Below are 20,633 nucleotides of genomic sequence, written 5' to 3' on the forward strand. Positions count from 1 at the left end.
AGAAAAAGAGGGACAGAATTGGTGTACCGTAAAGAGTTAGTTGACAGTGAAAAGTTTCAGGAAGTATAATATGTACAAGAGCCAATGGTGATGAAAGATGAAATTCTGGCTACAGTGGAGGCATTGACAAAAAATAAGGCAACAAGAATCAGTGGTATACCAACTGATATGTTTTAACTAACAGGTGCAACTCTCGAGGTGCTCACGAAATTATACCAAGAAATTTGGAAGTCATGGCCAACTGATTGGAAGAGATCCATATTTGTTCCTAATCCAAGAAAGATGGTCCAACAAAATGCTGTAATTATCAAACAATATTATTAATATCTCATGCAATTAAAATATAGTTAAATATTATTAACAAAACAGCTGGTACAGTACACTGACAAGGAACTACCAGAGGCTCAAGCTGGTGCTAAAAGAGGCTGTGGCACCAGGAATATCATTAATAATATCAGATGGATAGAGGCTGAAAACAAAGAATACCAGAAGAATGTCTATTTGTGTGTTATTGACTATGCAAAGATATTTGACTGTGTGGTTCATAACAAATTATGGCTAACACTGAAAAAAATGGGAATCCCAGAACACTTAATTATATTCATACAGAATCTATATCTAGAACAAGAAGCTGTGTCTGAATGGAGTAAAGCAACACTGCACAGTTTAAAATCAGGAAAGATGTACATCAGGGTTGTATCCTCTCTCCATACCTGTTCAATCTGTATGTTGAGCAAATAATTAAAATATCTAGACTCTATGAAGAAGAATGTGGCATTAGGATCAGAGGAAGGCTCATTAACAACCTGTGCTAGCAGATGACACAAGCTTGCTTGCTGAAGGTGAAAAGGATATGAAATATTTGCTGCAGAAGATGGAGAACTACAGCCTTCAGTACAGATTACATTCCAACATCAAGAAAACAAAGGTCCACACTATAGGACCAGTAATCAACATTATAGTAGATGGAGAAAGGATTGAATCTGTCAATGGTTTCACCTTGCTTGAATCAACAATCAATGCCCTCGTTACCAAAAGTAGGAAATTAGGAAATGTATTGTCTTGTGCAAGTCTGTGTCAGAAATCTCTCCAAAATACTGAAGAGCAATGATGCCAATTTAAAGACTAAGATGTGAGAACTGTTTAAAAGGTAAATATGATTAGGTATTATTGTCATTACATGAGTCCAGAATGAAGGCTGTGCAGTGGAGTGGACTTTGGGGGAGGGATTGTATAACAATGATAGAATTTTTCTTTTACTTCTCAAAGAGAAGAATGAACTGGAGGGGAGGGGTGAGCTGGGAGAAAAGTACAACAATGAATGAATGGAAATCAGAATCTCTAAATTTTCATTAATAATAATAATAATAATAATAATAATGTTGTTGTTGTTGTTGTTAAGTGCCATCGAGGCATAAGTGACTCATAGCGACCCTATGAACAAAAGTCCTCAACATCTAGTGTGTCCACTTGCTGTACAGAGGTAACTTATGGTTGCTGTGAAACTGAACACTATGACACTGATATGTCAAATGTGATAAAGTTTACCTATGGTGGACAATGTTTGGTGAAGCTCCCCGATTAAAACAAACTTGGAAGCAGGAGTGGCATACACTTCGGTAAGAGCTTGCCTCTGGAAACCCTATGAACCTGGAAAAAGGATGAAAGTCACACAAGTGTTGAGGACTTTCATTCATAAGGTCACTATGAATCACCCACAACTTGATGACACTTAACAACAACAACAACAATAATAAAGATGTGTCTGATTCAAACGATGGCCTTCCCACACACCTAGTTTGCATCAAAAAGTTGGACAAAGAATAAGAATGACAGAATTGATACCTTTGATTTGTGGTGTTGGAGAGATTACTGAATATACCAGGGACTGCCAAGAGAACAGATAGGTCTTGAAAAAAGTACAGCCAGTGTGTCCCTTGGAGGCAAAGAAGTTGAAGGTTTGTCTTTCATACTTTGGACATGTAGCTAGGCAAGACTGTTCCTTGGAAAGGAACATCATGCTTGGAAAGACAGAAAATCAGTGAAGGAGAGGAATACCCTCAATGAGGTGGATTGACATGGTAACTTCAGCAATGGGCACTAGTGTGTCAGAGATGATAAGGATGGAACAGGTTAGGATAGGGTTCAGGTCAACTATTCATAGGGTTGCTACAAGTCATTCATTAATTGATACCTAACAACAAAAATACATGGGACAGTCTAGAGAGCATTATACTGAATGAGTTAACTCATAAGGACAAATATTGTATAAGACCATTATTGTAAAAATAGGATAAGTAGTAAGGTGTGCATAAATGCGAAACAGGAAAAGTGGAATGAGGAGAAGGGATAGAAAAGGGTTGAATTCACTAGGATAGCAGAGTTTAGTAGGCAGATTGGTGGGAAAGGTGAAGGAACAGAAAAGATTCAGTGAGAATATGAAAAGATGGTGTAATAATAGACATAAATCAATGGTTATTAATTATGTTGGATACAGTATATATGAATGTATGGAAGAATGTAAATGAGGGATTGCATAGAATACAATGTATATAAACAATATAAATGAATTATTGTATAAAAACCCATTTTTAAAAATAAAGACAAGCTGTAAAGTCGTATCTATTGATAATAACTCTAGAGAAAAATTACTTAAATGCACTAATATAAGGAGTTCTGATGGCAAAGCTCAGAGGAAGTTGTGCAAATAATTCAAAATTGGTGCCATTTTGAAGAGCTAAACTGAAAAGATACTCGGATATAAAATCAATACCCAAGGAAGTGTTTCCAAAGATAGTAAATGGAAAAAAAATAAAATAAAAAGGTAGCAAATGACATATTGCATTGAACAAAGTTTCTATTAAATACCTCTTTAAAATGCTAAAGAGAAAACTCTGTATATATGTAAAAATTGAAATAAGAACAATCAAAGAGTACTTATGCCTATGAATTGTAGTGTTGGTGAAAATATTGAGGTTGCCATTGGCTTTTTTTTTAAAATAAAATTTTATTTTAATGGTGATTTTAACAAACATTTACAGAGAATTTAATTTTCATTCATTCATTGTTGCACATTTTACCCCTCGCCATCCCTTTTCTCAATTCTTTTTATGTCATCCTTTTTCATTGTCCAGTTTTCAGACCCATAGCAAGTGATTGAAAAAACTATGGCCTTTTTTGATGCACCTGAGCCCTCAAACTGACTTCCTTATTCCTCAATCATTTGAAGAAGTCTCTGACAGCAGGCACACTTTGCAAGTGCAATACATTTCTGATTTCCTGACTGCTGGTACCAAGTGTATTGATTGTGGATCCAAGTAAGATAAAGTTGTTGACAGTTTCAATCTTTTCTCCATCTATCATGATGTTGCCTAGAAGTCCAGTGGTAAGAGTTTTGTTTTCTTGATGTTGACATGCAATCTATATCGAAGGCTCTATTATTTGATCTTCTGCAACAAATGCTTCAAGTCCTCCTCACTTTCAGCAAGCAAGGTTTTGTCATCTGCATAATACAGGTTATTGAGGAGTCTTCTTCTGATGTTGATGCCACATTCTTTTTCATAGAGTTCAGCTTCTCAAATAATTTCATCACTATACAGATTGAGTAAACACAGAGAGAGTGTACAATTCTCGCGTATTCCTTTCCTAATTTTAAACCACGTAATGTTTCCTTGCTCTGTTCACAAAACACGGCTTTGTTCACAATAGCAAAGAGCTGGAAACAACCTAAGTGCCCATCAACAAATGAATGGATAGAGAAGCTGTGGTATATTCACACAATGGAATACTACGTTGCATTGAAAAACAAGGAACTCATGCAATATTATTCAAAATGGGCGACCCTGTAGGATATAATGCTGAGTAAAATATCTGTCACAAAAAGACAAATACTGCATAGTGCCACTGTTGTAAAATGAGGCTGACATCAGGGTTGGGGTAAGACTGAGAAAAATTGGATAAATTATGTATACTGAATTGAAACAGATGAGGGAGAGAACAGTTTAAAAGCGATATATGATAGGGTATTATGATTATCACAGGAATCCAGAATTAAGGTTGCACAGTGGAGTGCATTCGGGTGAGGGGATTGTATACCAATGAAGAAGTTTATCTTTTGCTTTTAAAAGAGACAAGCACACTGGGGGCGGGGGAATAGAGAAAAAAGTGTAAGAGTAAATGAATGGAAATCCCAAATCTCTGTAAATGTTCATTAAAATTATTAAAATAAAATTAAACCAAAAAAAAAAAAACCCAAAAAATAAAAACAGCCTCTGGGTCTCAGTATAGGTGCTATCACATAAGCACTTAATTGCCCATTCTTTTCAATGTTAGCCACGACTTGTGATTCACACAGCCAAATGTTTTTGTATAGTCAATACAACACAAATAGACATTCTTCTCATATGTTTTTATTTTCAGCCAGGATTCATCCGACTTCAACAATGATATGTCTGGTGCCATGGCCTCTTCTAAATCCTGCTTGACTTCTGGCAGTTCCCTATCTATTTTTACTGTTTTAGTCCTTTTTGAATTAACATCAGCAGTAATTTGTTTGCATGTGCTATTAATTATATTGTTCAGTAGTTTTTACATTTTGTTGCATCACCTTTCTTGGGAATGGGAACAAATATGAGCCACTTTTAATCTGTTGGCCAGACAGCTGTCCTTCAAATTTCCTGTCATAGACCAGTGAGTCCTTCTAGGGCCACAGCTGTTAATTGAAATAAGGCAATTGATATCCCATCAATTCCTGGGGCCTTATTGATTTTTTGTCAATTCCTTCAGTGTAGATTCTACTTCATTATCGTTGGCTGTTATGTGCTGTCGAGTGGCTTTCAATTCATAGTAACCATAAGTACAACAGCCCTAAACCCTGTTCTGTCCTATGCCAATCTTATTGTCTCTCATAAAACTACCCCCATTACACCAGTCACTGAGTCTGTCCATCTCATTGAGGGTCTTTCTCTCTTGTGCTGTCCCTGCACCCTCCCAAGCATGATAGCCTCTCCAAGGACTAGTCCCTCCTCAACATGCCCAAAGTATGTTAGACAAAGGTTTAGATTCCTTGCTTCCAATGAACAGCCTGGTCTCACCCTCTCTAGGATGAACCTGTTTGTTCTTCTAGCAGTCTGTGGTATATTCAATATTCTTTTCCAGCACCATAGCTCAAAGTCATCAATTATCCTTCTATTATCCCTAGTCATTGTCCAGCTTTCTGATGCATAGCGAGTAATTCCAAAGAATTTGGCCTAGATCAGGTGTGCCTAAGTCTCCAGACTGACATCGTTGCTCTTTAGTACTTTGGAGAGGTCTCTGACAGACTTTCCCAGTGAAATTCATCTTTTAATTTCCTGTTTGCTAGTACCAAGAGTGTTGCTTTTGGAGCCAAGCTAACTGAGGCTGTTAACAGTCTCAATCTCTTCACCATCTGTCATGATGCTGCCAATTGGCCCAGTGGTGAGAACCTTTGTTTTCTTGATATTGAGCTTCAATCCATATTGAAGACTGTAGTCCTTGACCTTCTGCAGCAAGCACTTCAGGTCCTCCTCAGTTTCAGCAATCAGGGTTGTGTCATCTGCATAATTTAGATTGTTGATGAGTCTTCCCCCAATCCTGATGCCACATTTCTCTTCATAGAGCCCAGCCTCCCAGATAATCTGTTCTCCAAATAGTTTGAAAAGGTATGGAGATAGGACACATCTCTGATGTATAGCCTCTCCAGTTTGGAATCATAAAGTGTTTCCTTGCTCTGTTCTAACAACTGGCTCCTTGGCCAAGTATAGGTTTCAGATAAGCACAATCAAGTGTTCTGGGATTCCTATTCTTTTTACAGTTAGTCACAGTTAATTGTGATCCACACAGTCAAATGCCTTTCACAGTAAATTAAATAGATATTCCTCTGGTACTTCCTATTTTCAGCCAAAATTCATCTAACATTAGCTAGAATAGCCCTAGTACTAAGACTTCTACACCCAGCCTGCACTGCTGTCTGGTTTGTGTTGTACTGTTCCAGTCGTTTTTGGATAATCTTCAGCATTATCTTGCTTTCATATGATATTAATGATATTGTTCAAGAACTTCCACACTCTGTTGGTTCACCTTTCATTGGGATGGGAATAAATATAGATCTCTTCCAGTCAGTTGTCCTCCAGATTTCTTGGCACAATGTGGTGAGCACACCAAGGGCAGCATCTGTTGAAATATGTCAATTGATATGCTGACAATTCCTGGGGCTTTATTTTTGCCAATTCTTTCAGAGCAGCTTGAACTTCTTCTTTCATCACCACAGGCTCTTGGTCATACGTTGTTTCATGAAATTCTTCTGTGTCCACTAATTACTTCTGGTACAATGACTTTGTATACTTTTTGCATCTTCTTTTAATGCTTCCTGGATTATTTAATATTCTGCCCCAAACATTGTTAAGCACCTCGAAGCTTGAATTTATTCTTTAATTAATTTCACGTAAGAAATGCTGAGCGAGTTCAGTCCCTTTGAATTTCTGACTCCAGTTTTTTGCACATTTAATTACAACATTTTACTCTTTCTTACTATACTGTCCTTTGAAATTTCCTGTTCAGCTCCTTAATGTCTTGATTACTTCCCTTTGCTTTGGTTTCTCGGCACTCTAGTGAAATAGTCAGTCTCTTCTGACATTTGTTTTGGTCTTTTCTTCCTCCTCAGTCTTTGTAATGAACCCCTGTATTCTTCCTGGATGATATTCTTGATATCCTCCCACAGCTCATCTGGTCTTCACTAATTGGTGTTCAAGGTCTCAAACCTGGTCCTGAGTTTATTTAGAAATTCAGGTAGGATAAACTCAAGGTCAAATTTGGTTCCTGTGGATTTGATTTGATTGTCCTTAATTTTGGCTTGAACTTGCCTATGTGTAGTTGGTGGTCTGTTCCACAATCAGCACCTTTGGTACTGCCTAAGATTTTTCAGTGTCAGTCAGTGCTTTTTGGCACAGTGACAATATATTCCCTCTACCTTCTCTGATGCTTTTTGAGTCATTCAATATATTTCCCATATAATTTTTCAATACTGTGACCCAAGGTTTAAGTTCATTTTTCAGTTATCTCAGCTTGAGAAATTCAGAGCAAGTTCTTCCCTTTTTATTCTCCAGTTCTAGAACTCTGCACATTCCATTATAATATTTTGCTTTCTAATTTTCAGCTGCCCTTCTAAATCTTCTGTTCAGCTTTTTCACTTTGGTATGTTTTGCCTGTGTTTTGACTTCTCAACATTTTAGTGTAATTATCAGGGTCGCTTCTGATATTCATTTTGCTTTTTTCTTTCTCCTCTCTCTTTGTAATGGCCTTTTGCTCTGTTTCTGGATAAAATAGCCTTGATATCTACCCACAACTCATCTCATCTTCAATCATTGGTATCTAATGCATCAAACCTATTTTTAAAATGATTTTGAAATCCGGATGTCATAAATTCAAGATCATATTTTGGTTCTCATGGGCTTATTTTCATTCACTTTGACTTCAATTTTAATTTGTCTGACCCACAGTCCACCACTGGCCGAGTTCTGACTGCCAGTATTGCGCTTCTCCAATGATTCCTTCCACGGATATAATCAATCTGATTCCAAATCACCTCATCACGTGAGGTCCATGTATAAATTTGGGGCTTGTGTCTTTTAAAAAAGATATTTACAATAATATATACATTATTGAAAAGATAAAATTATATCATTCTATTCCGAGCCTCATTTCTGTGACCAAGTCCATAATTTCCGACTAGAATTCCTTCTTCATCATTTTCAGCTTTTGCATTCTAGTCAGCAATTATCATTAATGCATCTTAACTCCATATTTGATCAATTTTAGACTGCAAAATTTGGTAGAAATTTCAGTTTCTTTTTCTTTGCCTTTAGATTTGTTTTAACAGATCGTCTTTGTATGTGTGTAGATAATATCCTATGACTCACTACATTGTATTTAAGGATAGAACATAAAATTGACTTTTTTTACTATGAATGCAATACCATTCTTCTGTTTTTCATTCCCACATAGTATACCATGTAATTATTTAATTCAAAGTGTCCAAAGCTAGTCCATCTCATCTCATTAATGCCCAGTATGTTGATATTTATGTGTTCCACTTCATTCTTTCACCATTTGTAGCTTTCCAACATTCAAGCTACAGACATTCAAATTATTAAAGGATGTTTGCCATTGTCTTTCCTCATTTCTACTAACTTCCAATCTGGGCTCTACCCTAATACTACAACGATATTTGTATCTCTACTGTTAATGGGGTATTCAGATGCCTGCTATTTAAGAAGTAGATGGCCAATCCTGCTTCCTAGTCTGTTTTAACCTGGAAGCTCCACTAAAATCTGTCTGCTATGGGTAATCTTGAGTCATTTGGCACACCTTTGTGTATCACAGCAACCCAAAAGTTATCTCAATACTGGAAACTGATAGAAAAATGCTGTACCAATTAGACCAATGTTCTCCCCAAACACAACAAACTGACAATTTAGTTTGAACCTTTAACAGCAAATCAGTCTTCACACAATGCCTGAGGGCAACAGGCTCTCAGGGGGGCCTCACCCAATTCTTAATACCACCAGGTTAAACCCACCCACCAGGTCATAAATTGTTTAAGCAATAGACTCCTACCTCCACAATTTGACTGTTAATAAAATAAAAAATACCTACTTTCTGGATTCCAACTACTTCAAACAAAGTCTTAGCAACAGATATAAAGCATTATATCAGAATATATATAATATATTGGAAACAGGAGTGACATCCACTTCATAAACAACTGCCTCCAGATACTCTATGAACTTTGATAAATGTTGATAGTTATAGAAAGGCTTCATGACTTTTGTTTATAGGGTCACTATGAGTCATGATCGACAATCATGACTCATGAAGGCAATCAGGAAAAACAACAATAAAGCAATACAGAAAAATAAAGAACGTTCAAAATCATGAATAAAGAAATAAATAAGCTTCTTTTGCAGATGGTACCATTTTCTCATCTCTCATTGCCATTGAGTCAGAATTGACTCTTACTTGATCTGCCAATGAGTTTTAAGTAAATCTGTAAATCTCACAGGAAGAGAATTCCCATATTTTTCCTGTAGAAGAGCTTTTGAGTTGACAACACATTTAAAAAAAATTTTATTACTATTAATTTTAATGAAAGTTTACAGAGATTGAGGATTTCCATTCATTCATTGTTGTCCTTTTCTCTCTGCCCACTCCTCCCTCCCACCAATTAGCTCTTCTCTCTGAAAAGTAGAAGAAAAATTCTTTCATTGTTATACAATCCCTACCCCCGAAGTCCACTCCACTATGCAGCCTTCATTCTGGACTTCTGACTTGATGTAATACCTAATCACATATCCTTTTTAAACGGTTTTTCTGCATCATCTGTTTCAATGCAGTATACATTATTTATCCCATCTTTCTCATCTCAGTCTCCCCCCAACACCCATGTCAGTCCTGTTTTACAATAGTGGCACTTGACAGCACAATTCTTGACACACTAACCCACCAGAGCTTCTTAACAGAATAATTCAAAAAATTTCAGTAGAAACCAACTGGGTCTAATAGAAATAATCTTCATTTTTGCATTATTTTGGCTAGTTCTCTTTTTTAGATAGAAATAAATGTGGATTTCATCTAGTCAGTTGGGCAGGTAGTTATTCTTTTCCAAATATCTTGGCATAGAGTGGTGAATATCTTTAGGGATTTGTCTGTTTTGTTAAAACCACTCATTTGATACTACACCAATTCCTGGAACTTTATTTTTCAATTTTTTCATGTCTGCTTGGACTATTTCTTCATTCCAATGGTTTCTCAATCATATTAGGGTCAATTAATTATTTTTGGTACCAAGCCATTGTATATTCTTTCCATTTCCTTTTGATACTTCTAATATAATAGCATTTTTTCCTCCATAGAATTCTTCACTATTGAAACTCAAGGCTTGAATTTGTTCTTCATTTATGTCCAATTTGAAATATAAGCCTATTCATCCTTTTTGGTTTTCAATGCTTAACCTGCCCATTGTTCACCTCTTCAGGATTTCTTTCCTTTATTTTGGCTTCTTACTTTCTAGTGCAAATTTTACTGTCTCTCTTATAAAATCTGTTTTGGTCTCTTCTTTCTCCTCTGTCTTTGCAATGATAATTTATCTATTTTCTTCCTGGATTATATCATTGATGTCATCTCACCATTTGTCTAGTATTTAATCATTAATATTCAATGTGCAAAATTTATTCTTGGGTTAGTTTTTAAATTCAGTTAGTATAAAAGCAAGATTACTTTCCAGCTCTCTGCACATTCCATTATAATACTTTGCTTTGTCCTCCTGAGCTGCCCTCTGAAATCTTCCATTCGGCTCTTTCACTTTGACATATTTTCCTTTTGTTTTGGCTTCTTGATGCTCCAATACAATCCTTAAAGTCTCTTCTGACAGCCATTTCAATTTTTTTCTTCTTTCCCCTCTATTTTTGTAATGACCTTTTGCTTTCTTCATGGATGATATCCTTGATATCGTACCACAACTCACATGGTCTTTGATCATTAATGTTTAATGCTTCAAACCATTCTTAAAATGGTCTTGAAAACCAAATGAAATTGATTCAAGATTATATCTTGGTTCCTGTGGGCTTATTTTAATTTCTTTGGCCTAAATTTGAACTTTCATATGAGTAATTGATGATCTGAGCCACAGTCTGTTCCTGGCCTAGTTCTGACTGTTGATATTGAGCTATGTCCAGACTATGCCAGGAAATGTGGAGGACAGCTCTCTGCCCAATGTATTGGAAAAGGTCTATAGTTGTTCCCATTCCAAGAAAGATGATGGAACTGAATGTGGAAACTATTGAACAATATCATTAATATCACATGCAAGCAAAATACTATGGAGGATCATTCAAAAACAGCCGGGACAATACATAGATGGAGAATTAACAAAAGTTCAAGCAGGATTTAGAAGAAGCCGTGGCACCGGGTATATCAGTGCTAATGTCACATGGATACTGGCTGAAAGTAAGGAATACAAGAAGAACGTCTATTTGTGCTTGATTGACTTTGCAAAGGCATTAGACTATGTAGATCATAGCAAGTTGTAGCTGACACTGAGAAGAATATAAATACAAGAGCACTAATTGTGTTTATATGGAACCTATATCTGGACCAAGAGGCTGTTGTGCAAACAGAGCAGGGGAATACTCCATTGTTTAAAACTGAAAAGGGAGTGTATATGAGTTGTATTCTCTCTCCTTATCTATTCCATCTGTATACTGAGCAAATGATCCAAGATGAAGTGGACTGTGGCATCAGGATTGTAGGGCGACTCAATAACTTGCATTATGCAGATGACTCAACCTTGCTGAAAGTGAAGAAGACTTGAAGCACTTGTTTCAGAAGATCAAGGAATGCAGTCTTCATTGTGGATTGCATTTCAATGTCAAGTAAATAAAGATTCTTACCACTGGACCAATAGGCAGGGTGATGATGGGTGGAGAGAAACTGTCAAAGCTTTATCTTGCTTGGATCCACAATTAACACCCTTGGCACCAGCTGTCACAAAATAAGGAGATGCATTGCACTGGGAAAATCTGCAGTTAGGTACCTCTCCAAATTATTAAGAAGTAACGATGTCAGTTTGAAGTCTAAGACACATATGATTCATTTCATGATCTTTCCAATTACTTGCTATCCATTGAAAAACTGGACAATAAATAAGGATAATACCTTTGAGGTGTTGAAGAAGAGCACTGAACATTTCACAGATGGCAGAGAAAATGAACAAATATCTCTTGGAGATGGTGTGGCCTGAGCACTCCTTGAAGGCAAGAATGACAAGACTTCACCTCATATACTTTTGGCATGTTGCTATGAGGGGCTATTCCTTGGAGAAGGACATGATGCTCAGAAGGGTGGAGGGTCAGTGAAGGAGAGGAAGATCCTCAATTAGGTCAACTGATATGGTGGCTACTGCAGGAAGTGTGAGGATGGTGCAAGATAAAACAGCGACTTAACCTCACCTAACAACACAAACAAACAAACTTAAGATCATATTTTTTTCTCACAGATTTTTTTCTATTTTCTTCAATTTTAACTTAAATTTGCTTATACGCAATTGCCACAGCAAACCCCTGCTCTTTGTTTGATTCCTATTACTGAGCTTTTTCATTATCTCTTTCCATTACTGTAGTCCATTTGTACTGCATAGTCTATTAGGTGAATTGCATGTGTAGTCACCACTGATGTGATTTTTAAAAAGTATACTTGTAATGAATAAATCATTGCTTGTACAAATTTTTATCAAACAATCTCTGGCCTTATTTCTGTCAGTATGGCCAAATTTTTCAACTACTAGTATTTACTTTTTCAGTGTTTTTTTACATTAACCATTAAGATCAATATGTGCATTCATCACTTATATGCTATTTAGTTTTTAAAAGTATTTTCAATACATACATTGCTGAGCTTGGAAAATTCTATCATATAGTCTCTGGTACTGTTTCTATAAAATCATATTTTCTAATCAATCTTTCTTCTTTCTCAACTTCTACATTCAAATCAATAGTGATTGTCAATGCACACTGGATATTTATTTCAAACTGTAAAGGTTTATAAAAGTCTTCAGTTTGTTCATGTTTCTCTTTAGTCTTTCCTATCACTTGCTATACATCTAAGAGCTGGACAATGAAGAAGAATGACAGGAGAAAAAGTGATGCTTTTGAGCTGTGGTGTTGGAGAAGAGCACTGAACATCTCATGAATGGCCACAAGAACAAACAGATATGTCTTGGAGAGAGTGCAGCCAGAGTGCTCTTTGAAGGCTTCACCTTACATGCTTTGGGCATGTTGCTAGGAAGGACTATTCTTTGGAAAAATACATGATGCTAGGAAAAGTGGAGGGTCAGTGAAGGAGAGATAGATCCTTGACCAGGTGGATTGACAAATTGACCACTGCAATGGGTTCTTGTATGTCAGGAAGTGTATAAATGGAAAAAAATAGAACAGGAGTTAGATCTCTTGTTCATAGAGTCTCTATGAGCTGTACTCAACTCAATGACACTAGCACCTAGCAACAACAACATCTCTTTAATAGTTGGTGTATAAATTTGAACAATAGCTACGTTAACCAATTTTCCTTGTGCATGGACCACAATCAACAATAACAAGAAGAAGCATAGATATTTTCTTACCATTTATAACGCTATCCTTCAGAATACATCTTGAAATGTTCTTTTTAATTAGGAATGTCATGACACTGCTCTTCAATTTTTCATTACTTTTAGAGGAAATCATGTAACTGTGTGATTCAAAATAGACAATACCAGTCTATTTCATTCTTAAGTGCTCAATTTAATTTTTGGCAACTTCTAATTTCCATGGATTTCTACTTTGTACTTTTCAATGTTCTGATTATTAGCTGATATTCGATGTAATTTTGAGTCACACCACATAAGCAAATAAATATTTGTCAGCATATAGAGATCATGAAAGCTTTATTCCATCCACTTCCTTAAAATTTTAATGCTATTCACATAAGACATTTCCTTAAGGTATGAACAGATTATATAAAGAGTGAAAATAATGACTGGAAAAGAAAGTCTTTATTAAAGAGGAGGAAATTAAAAAAACAAAGAAGAGAAAATGTTATTCAATGTTTCATTTCAATAATTAATCCATATTTTTGGGCTATGGAAGGTGTTTCCTCCTTGCTTTGAAAAATTCTTTTAAAAATATTCATTATTGATGAAAGTATTTTAGCTATTAGAAAGATGTGGTTGATTGATTATTTACTAAGAACATATAAATGTTATTTCCCTTTAAGAATATGTTGTTATTTACCCTCGATTAAATTCTGACTTGCTGAATAGAACTGATTCATAGTGTCTTTTTAGCTGTAATTTTTACTGAAGTAGATTTTCAGATCTTCTTCTCAAAATGTTGCTAGGTTTGTTGGGCCCATCAAACTTTTAGCAGCCCAGTACTTAACTGTTGTGACATCAAGGATCCTTTAACAATGATACGTCTTTTACCATTGAATCTGTTCTAATTCTCAGCTGCCCTCTATTGGATCTTAAGGCTGTAATTTTACAGAAAGACACAGTCCATCTTTCTGCTTAGGAGCTCCTGGTAAATTGGAACTGTCTAAATGAGGAGCTGTTGCTGTTGCTGTTGTTGTTATTGTTATGTGCCATTGAATTGCTTGCGACTCATAGCCACCCTATGTACAACAGCCCTAAACTCTGCTCTGTCCTGTGCCAATCGTACTGTCTCTGACACTCCCATCCCGATTACCCCAGTCACTGAATCAATCCAACTTATAGAGGGCCTTCCCCTCCTGCGCTGTCCCTCCACCGTCCCAAGCATGATGTCCCTCTCTAAGGAACAGTCTCTCCTTACAACATGTCCAAAGTATGTTAGATGGAGCCTCAGAATCCTTGCCCCCAAGGAGCCACCTGGTTTAACCCTCTCCAGGATAAATCTGTTTGTTTTCCTAGCAGTCCATGGTACTCTCAATACTCTTCTCTAGCACCACAGCTCAAAGGCATCAATTCTTCTTCTATCCTCCTCGGTCATTGTCCAACTCTCTGATGCATAACAAGTGATAGCAAAGACCATGGCCTGTATCAGGCGTACCTTAGTCTCCAGAGAGACACCATTGCTCTTCAGTACTTTGGAGAGGTCCCTAACAGCAGACTTTCCCATGGCAATACGCCTTTTAATTTCCTGTCTACTGGTGCCAAGAGTGTTGCCTGTGGAGCCAAGCACACTAAAGCTGTGAACAATCTCAATATCTTCACCGTCCATCCTGATGCTGCCAATTGGCCCAGTGGTGAGAATCTTTGCCTTCTTGACATTGAGCCTCAATCCATATTGGAGGCTGCAGTCCTTGACCCTCTGCAGCAGGTGCTTCAGGTCCTCCTCAGTTTCAGCGAGCAGGGTTGTGTCATCTGCATAACGCAGATTGGTGATAGATCTTCCACCAATCTTGACCCCACATTTCTCCTCATAGAGCCCAGCCTCCCAGATAATCTGTTCTGCATACAGGTTCATTTTGGGCCTGAGGGCCACAGACCTATCTACACACCAGTTCTACAGTGCACATCACCTTCACGCGCGAAACATTACCACTAAATTTCAAAGACACTTGTCGCAATGTAAGAAACTATCAGCAGCTGATGTGTTTGGAATCACAGAAGCCAAGGAAGCTTCAGATATAAGCTATCAGATCAGGGGCTGGACAATGGGAGATAGATGTGAAGGGAGTGGGTTTAAGTGGATGGGTATCCTCAGAAATGGTGTAGAAGGGAAATAAGTGGGTAAAGACATGTGTGCCAAGGGCAGAGACAACACTGATACAAATGGTTAACTCTACAGTAATTCTACAGTATATTTCATTTTTCTATGAAATGCTGGTCTTTCTGATACTTCTCTAAATCTGAACATTCATATTAAGACTGATTAGGAAGAAGGATTGGCCATCCACTTCTGAAATAGCAGGCCTCTGAAAACCCTATGTACAAATTAGGAACCAGTGCTATTAAAAAGGAAATGTGCTAAAATTTGTTTTACATTCTAGGTAAAAGCATGATAAGGCACAATAGTATTTTATTTCATAATATGTACTTGCTGGAGTTACATCCTGTGTATTTGTTTGATGATTTATGTCGAAGTTAAATTTTCATCACTTTAATCTGGAGGAGTGGGTAGGTGTGAGTCATTCTGGCCTTAGTCTTCAGCTCCAGTGCCTTTTGGCTTTAATTGCCTGAACAAGCCTATCAATTCCTTTCTTTTCTTTATTGCAGTGCTTCTCAACCCTGGCTGCACATTAGAATCCCTGAGGAGCTTTTAAAATCACTGATGTCAGGGTTTCATGCCAGACCGATTGAAACTGGATCCCTGAGGGTAGGAGTCAGGCATCAGTGTTTTTAAAAAGCTCCCTAGGAGATTCTCATGTTCAGCCAGGGCTGGGGTTGACAATCACTGCTTTAATGACGAGCACAGTAACACATGTTGCTCTTGTCATTTAAGATCTCTTCTTAAACCTTCTCTGTCCAGTAATGTCCATTTCTTTTAACTCTATAATTTCTATTCTGCTACCTGCTGTAGGATCTTTACTACTATATCAGGTCCTAAAAACTGACTTTGAGATGTGTCGCTGCCATTCCATAGGTCATCTGCAGCACTGTCCTCTTTGGTGATATTTAGTCGCACATACTTTGGGCATGTAGCCAGAAGAAAGTGGTCCTGAGAGAAGGACATCATACTCAGAAGGGTGGAGGGACAGCGCAGAAGAGGAAGACCCTGATGAGATGGAATGATACAGTGACTGGGACAATCAGAGTGGTGTGTTAGAATCAGTAAGACTGGCTCAGGACAGGGCAGGTTTCAGAATTGCTGTACATAGAGTTACTAGGGCTGCAGGCACATTAAAAAAATAATAAAATAAATAAAAAATAAAAAATAACCTCACCTCAATAGCATGCTCAGTGGAAACAGACTCTGTCTCTCTGTGTAAGGATTAGAGTAAAAATAAAGATTTTTTTTTTTAATCTCTGTACTCCTTCAAGTCACTAATGGGAATGTATTGCTGTTGTTATGCGCCAACAAGTTAGAACAGACTTCTAGCTGAGCCTCCTATAGGTTTTCAGAAGCTGTAAATCACATGGGAAAAGATTGGCCATCATTCTTTCACAAAGTAACTTTTGGATTCAAATCATTCCTGTGGCTCCAGCCGCACAACTCCTTGGCAATAAGCTACTGTTAATGTAATAGTGTTTGTTTAGTTTACAACTAAAAAATATATTGCTCCTCTTAAAGTCTAGGTCACGAAGGGTCCTAACTAGTACCACACAATGTTCCTCTTAAATCATCCCTTATTCTGATTTTCAATGAATATGTGTGTAGCAATACCCCCAACACCACCTTCTCTGGCATTGAGTGGGTCTGTCATGTGAGGTATTCCCAATGGCTCTTTACTATGTATGCTACTACTTATTCCAGTTCCAATTCTGACTTTTGTAATTTATCTATATATGCTTTCACACTGTCTCTTACGTTAGGTTTATGCAAAGGAATCTTCAGAAATAGACCCTGACAAACAAATAGAATTTCCCCTTTCCGTCTGAGATTCTTACTATTTATAAAATGAGTTGTGTGTCTGTATAGTGTTTATATGAATCAAGGTCTTATAGGAAAATGAATGGAATTTTAAAAACAATCTTAATAAACTTTTGATGAATTAATGAGGATAAAGATATCAATGGATGGTGCTTAATAAGAGATGACTGGCCAGTAAAAGCTTCAAACATTACTTATTGTGTAGCTCATAATTGTGATGTTGAGGATTTAGAAAGAGCAGAAAGAAGTACAATCTCACTTCCTCTTCTGCCTTTCCAAGTTCACTATCCACTAATTCCCTATAGGGTAGATCAGGAAGACAGAGGGAGAGGTTTTCAATGAGAAGCTGTCAGTCCCTGCTGGTCACACCAGGTGGGACAGGATCACACACTTGCCCTGAGACCTTGCCTCCTATGCTGACTTCTTACAGTAATCAATGCTGCCGTGACATGTAAACAGCAAATTAAGCATCAATGCCATGGCTCAGTGAACAGAAGCAGATATTCACCCTCCAATGTGTAAATCCATTTAGCAGGAATATCTGGCTGTTTCAGCTAGAGTTAAGTCCCTGACAAGTTAAAAGGATGCTTGACAAGTTTGCCTGCTCCACCAGGTGTGAGAGATAAGGCTCTGGAAGGAGGGGCAGTGGAGTCTCTTGGGGTTTCATTTACAAGCTGTTTACTAAAAAATTTAGCATTAGAACATGTTTTGCCAAGTAGCATTATCTTCTGAACGTGTTCAGCATGTGGCCACTTTCCCTCTTCTTCCCCCTCTAGACCCTAGTTTCACTGCTGACTTAGAGGGGAAATAACTACCTTCTTTCCCAAAGACCCGTTAAAAATCGGTAATGCAAGGGAGCAGTCAGGCTGGCCTGCCGGCCACTCATTCCTTATGAATCATCTGACAATTTTTTAGTTTGACAATTGCACCTCATATATTTTAATATTGGTTTTGAAAGAAGAAAGCGAGGAACTTCCATTTCTTTACAGCTCTCTGTAATTTCAACTTGCTCTTTACTTATGTATGAAGTCGACTTGGGTGGAAAGGTTAGAGGCAGATGAATTTCTCGTTTCAGAGCCTAGGAAAGGCCAATAAAATGTGCAATAATCTTAATGTTAAGGTTTCATGGAGCTGAAAGTATGTTTTATATTCATGGATGACACTCTGAAAATAGTGACAGGAAACTTACATTTTTATTTTTTTAAGATTCCCCCCCACCCCGTTGATTTCTTTTGCATTCTAGTCCTAGCTTAAAATTTACCAGGTATATGATAAACTATAAATAAAAACATAGAAGTAAAAGCCTATCATAATTTAGTTTCTCTGCAGGAAAGGAATGGACAGTTTTTGCTTAGGTGGCATTGAATTTATGTTAATGGTGGCAGAACAATTTGAAAAAGAAAAGAATAGTTGTACAACTTGAAGAGTAAAAGCTATGTTACTAAATTGCAAATGTAGAAATAGTTAAGGTAGTATGTGGAGGGTTTGTGTCTTTTTATACAAAAAAAGAAATGAGTCCTTGATATTTTCAGGTTCACTGAGCAAGGAATAAGTGTTGTTTGATTTTAATCTTTTCAGAAAAAAAAAATGAAAAGACCTGACTACTTGTCCAGTTTCAAATATATAACAATATCTCTATTTGTGAATGCTGCTTTTATGAATTTTTGTTTATAAATCAGCTTTTGGTGTTGAGTTTGATTTGGCTTTTTAAATTTTGTTTCTTTTTTAAAACTATCATGTACAATAGAAAGCCATTATAATATCCACAAAACATAATTCAAAATCAATTATCTCTCTTGTTACAAGAGTAAACAAACCATCATATGACAAAAGTTGTTTTGTGTCATCAAGTTGACTGTGACTCACAATGATTCCATGAACAACAGATCTGAACCCTGTCCTAACTTGTCCCATTCTTACCATCTCCAATATGCTTGAGCCCATTGTATCAGTCACCATGCCAGTCCATCTTGCTGAGGGTTTTCCTCTTTTCCTCTGACTCTCCAACTTTCCAAGATCAATGTTTCTCACCTAGGACTGGTCCCTTCTAACAACATGCCCAAGTTATGTGAGATGAAGCTTCACTAACCTTGGTTCTGAGTACTGACATGTTGTTTTTGTTGTTAGTTGCCATCAAGTTGAGTATGACTTATAGCCACCCTAAGAACAAAAGATCTGAACCTTGTTCTATCCTGCACCATCCTCACACTTTCTGGCACACAAAAGCCTATTGCAGAAGTCATGGTGTTAATCCACCTGGTTGATGGTCTTCCTCTCCTTCAACAATCTTCTACCTTTCCCAACATCATTTCCTTCTCTAAGGAATACCCCCCTCCTAGCAACATGCCCAAAGCGTGTGAGGTGATGCCTCATCATTATTGCTTCCAAAGAGGACTCCATCTGCACCCTCTCCAAGACATACTTACTTGTTTTCTTGGCTGTCCATGGGATGTTCAGTGCTCTTCTCCAACACCACAGTGCAAATATGTCAATTCTTCTGTCATCCTTATTCATTGTCCAGCTCTCAGATGCATGGCAAGTAATAGGAAAGACCATAACCTGAGTAAAATACATCTTAGTCCTCAAACTGGCATCATTACTCCCCAGTAATTTGGAGAGGTCCCTAACTGTAGATTTTCTCAGTGAAATGTTATCTCCCCATTTTCTGACTGTTGGTACCAAGAGTGTTAATTGTGGATCCAAGTAAGATGAAGCTGTTGACAGTTATAATCTCTCCATACATCATGACACTACCTACAGGCCCATGGTAAGGATCTCTGTTTCCTTAACAATGAGATGCAATTCATATTGAAAGCTGCATTCCTTGATCTTTTGCAACTTCTTCAAGTGCTTCAAGTCCTCCTCACTTTCAGTAAGCAAGGTTGAGTCATCTGCATAATGTAGGTCCAATCCTCATGTCATACTTCTCCTCATGGAGTCCAGCTTCTCAAATAATTTGCTCAGCATACAGATTGAATAGGTATGGAGAGAGAAAACAACCATGGCACATGCTCTTCTCAGTTTTAAACCATGTAGTGTTCCCCGGCTGTGTTCACACAACAGTCTCCTGATCTAGGTATAGGTTTTGCATGAGCACTGGGATTCCTATTTTTGTCACTGTCATCCACAACTTTTTATGATTCACAAAGTCAAATGCCTTTGCATAGTCAATCAAGCACAAATAGCCATTTCTCCGGTATTCCTTACTTTCAGCCAGAATCCATCTGACACCAGCAATCATATCTCTGGTGCCACTCCCTCTTCTAAATCCTGCATAGACTAGTTAGTTCTCTTCACAGTCAATAGAATATTCTATACTCTACTCCATCACCATAACACAAAGATACTAATTCTGCTTCTGTCTACCTAAGTCATTATCTCACTTTCAAATGAATAGCAAGTAATTGAAGAGACACAGGTTAGTCTTCAAAGTGATGTCATAGTTGTTGTTGCTATTCTTGTTTGTGCCATCAAATCACCTGTGACTCATAGTAACCCTATGTATAACTCTGA

Source organism: Elephantulus edwardii, unplaced genomic scaffold (genome assembly GCF_000299155.1).
Source record: "Elephantulus edwardii isolate Elephantulus edwardi_28Jun2011 unplaced genomic scaffold, EleEdw1.0 scaffold00187, whole genome shotgun sequence".
Taxonomy (NCBI): domain Eukaryota; kingdom Metazoa; phylum Chordata; class Mammalia; order Macroscelidea; family Macroscelididae; genus Elephantulus; species Elephantulus edwardii.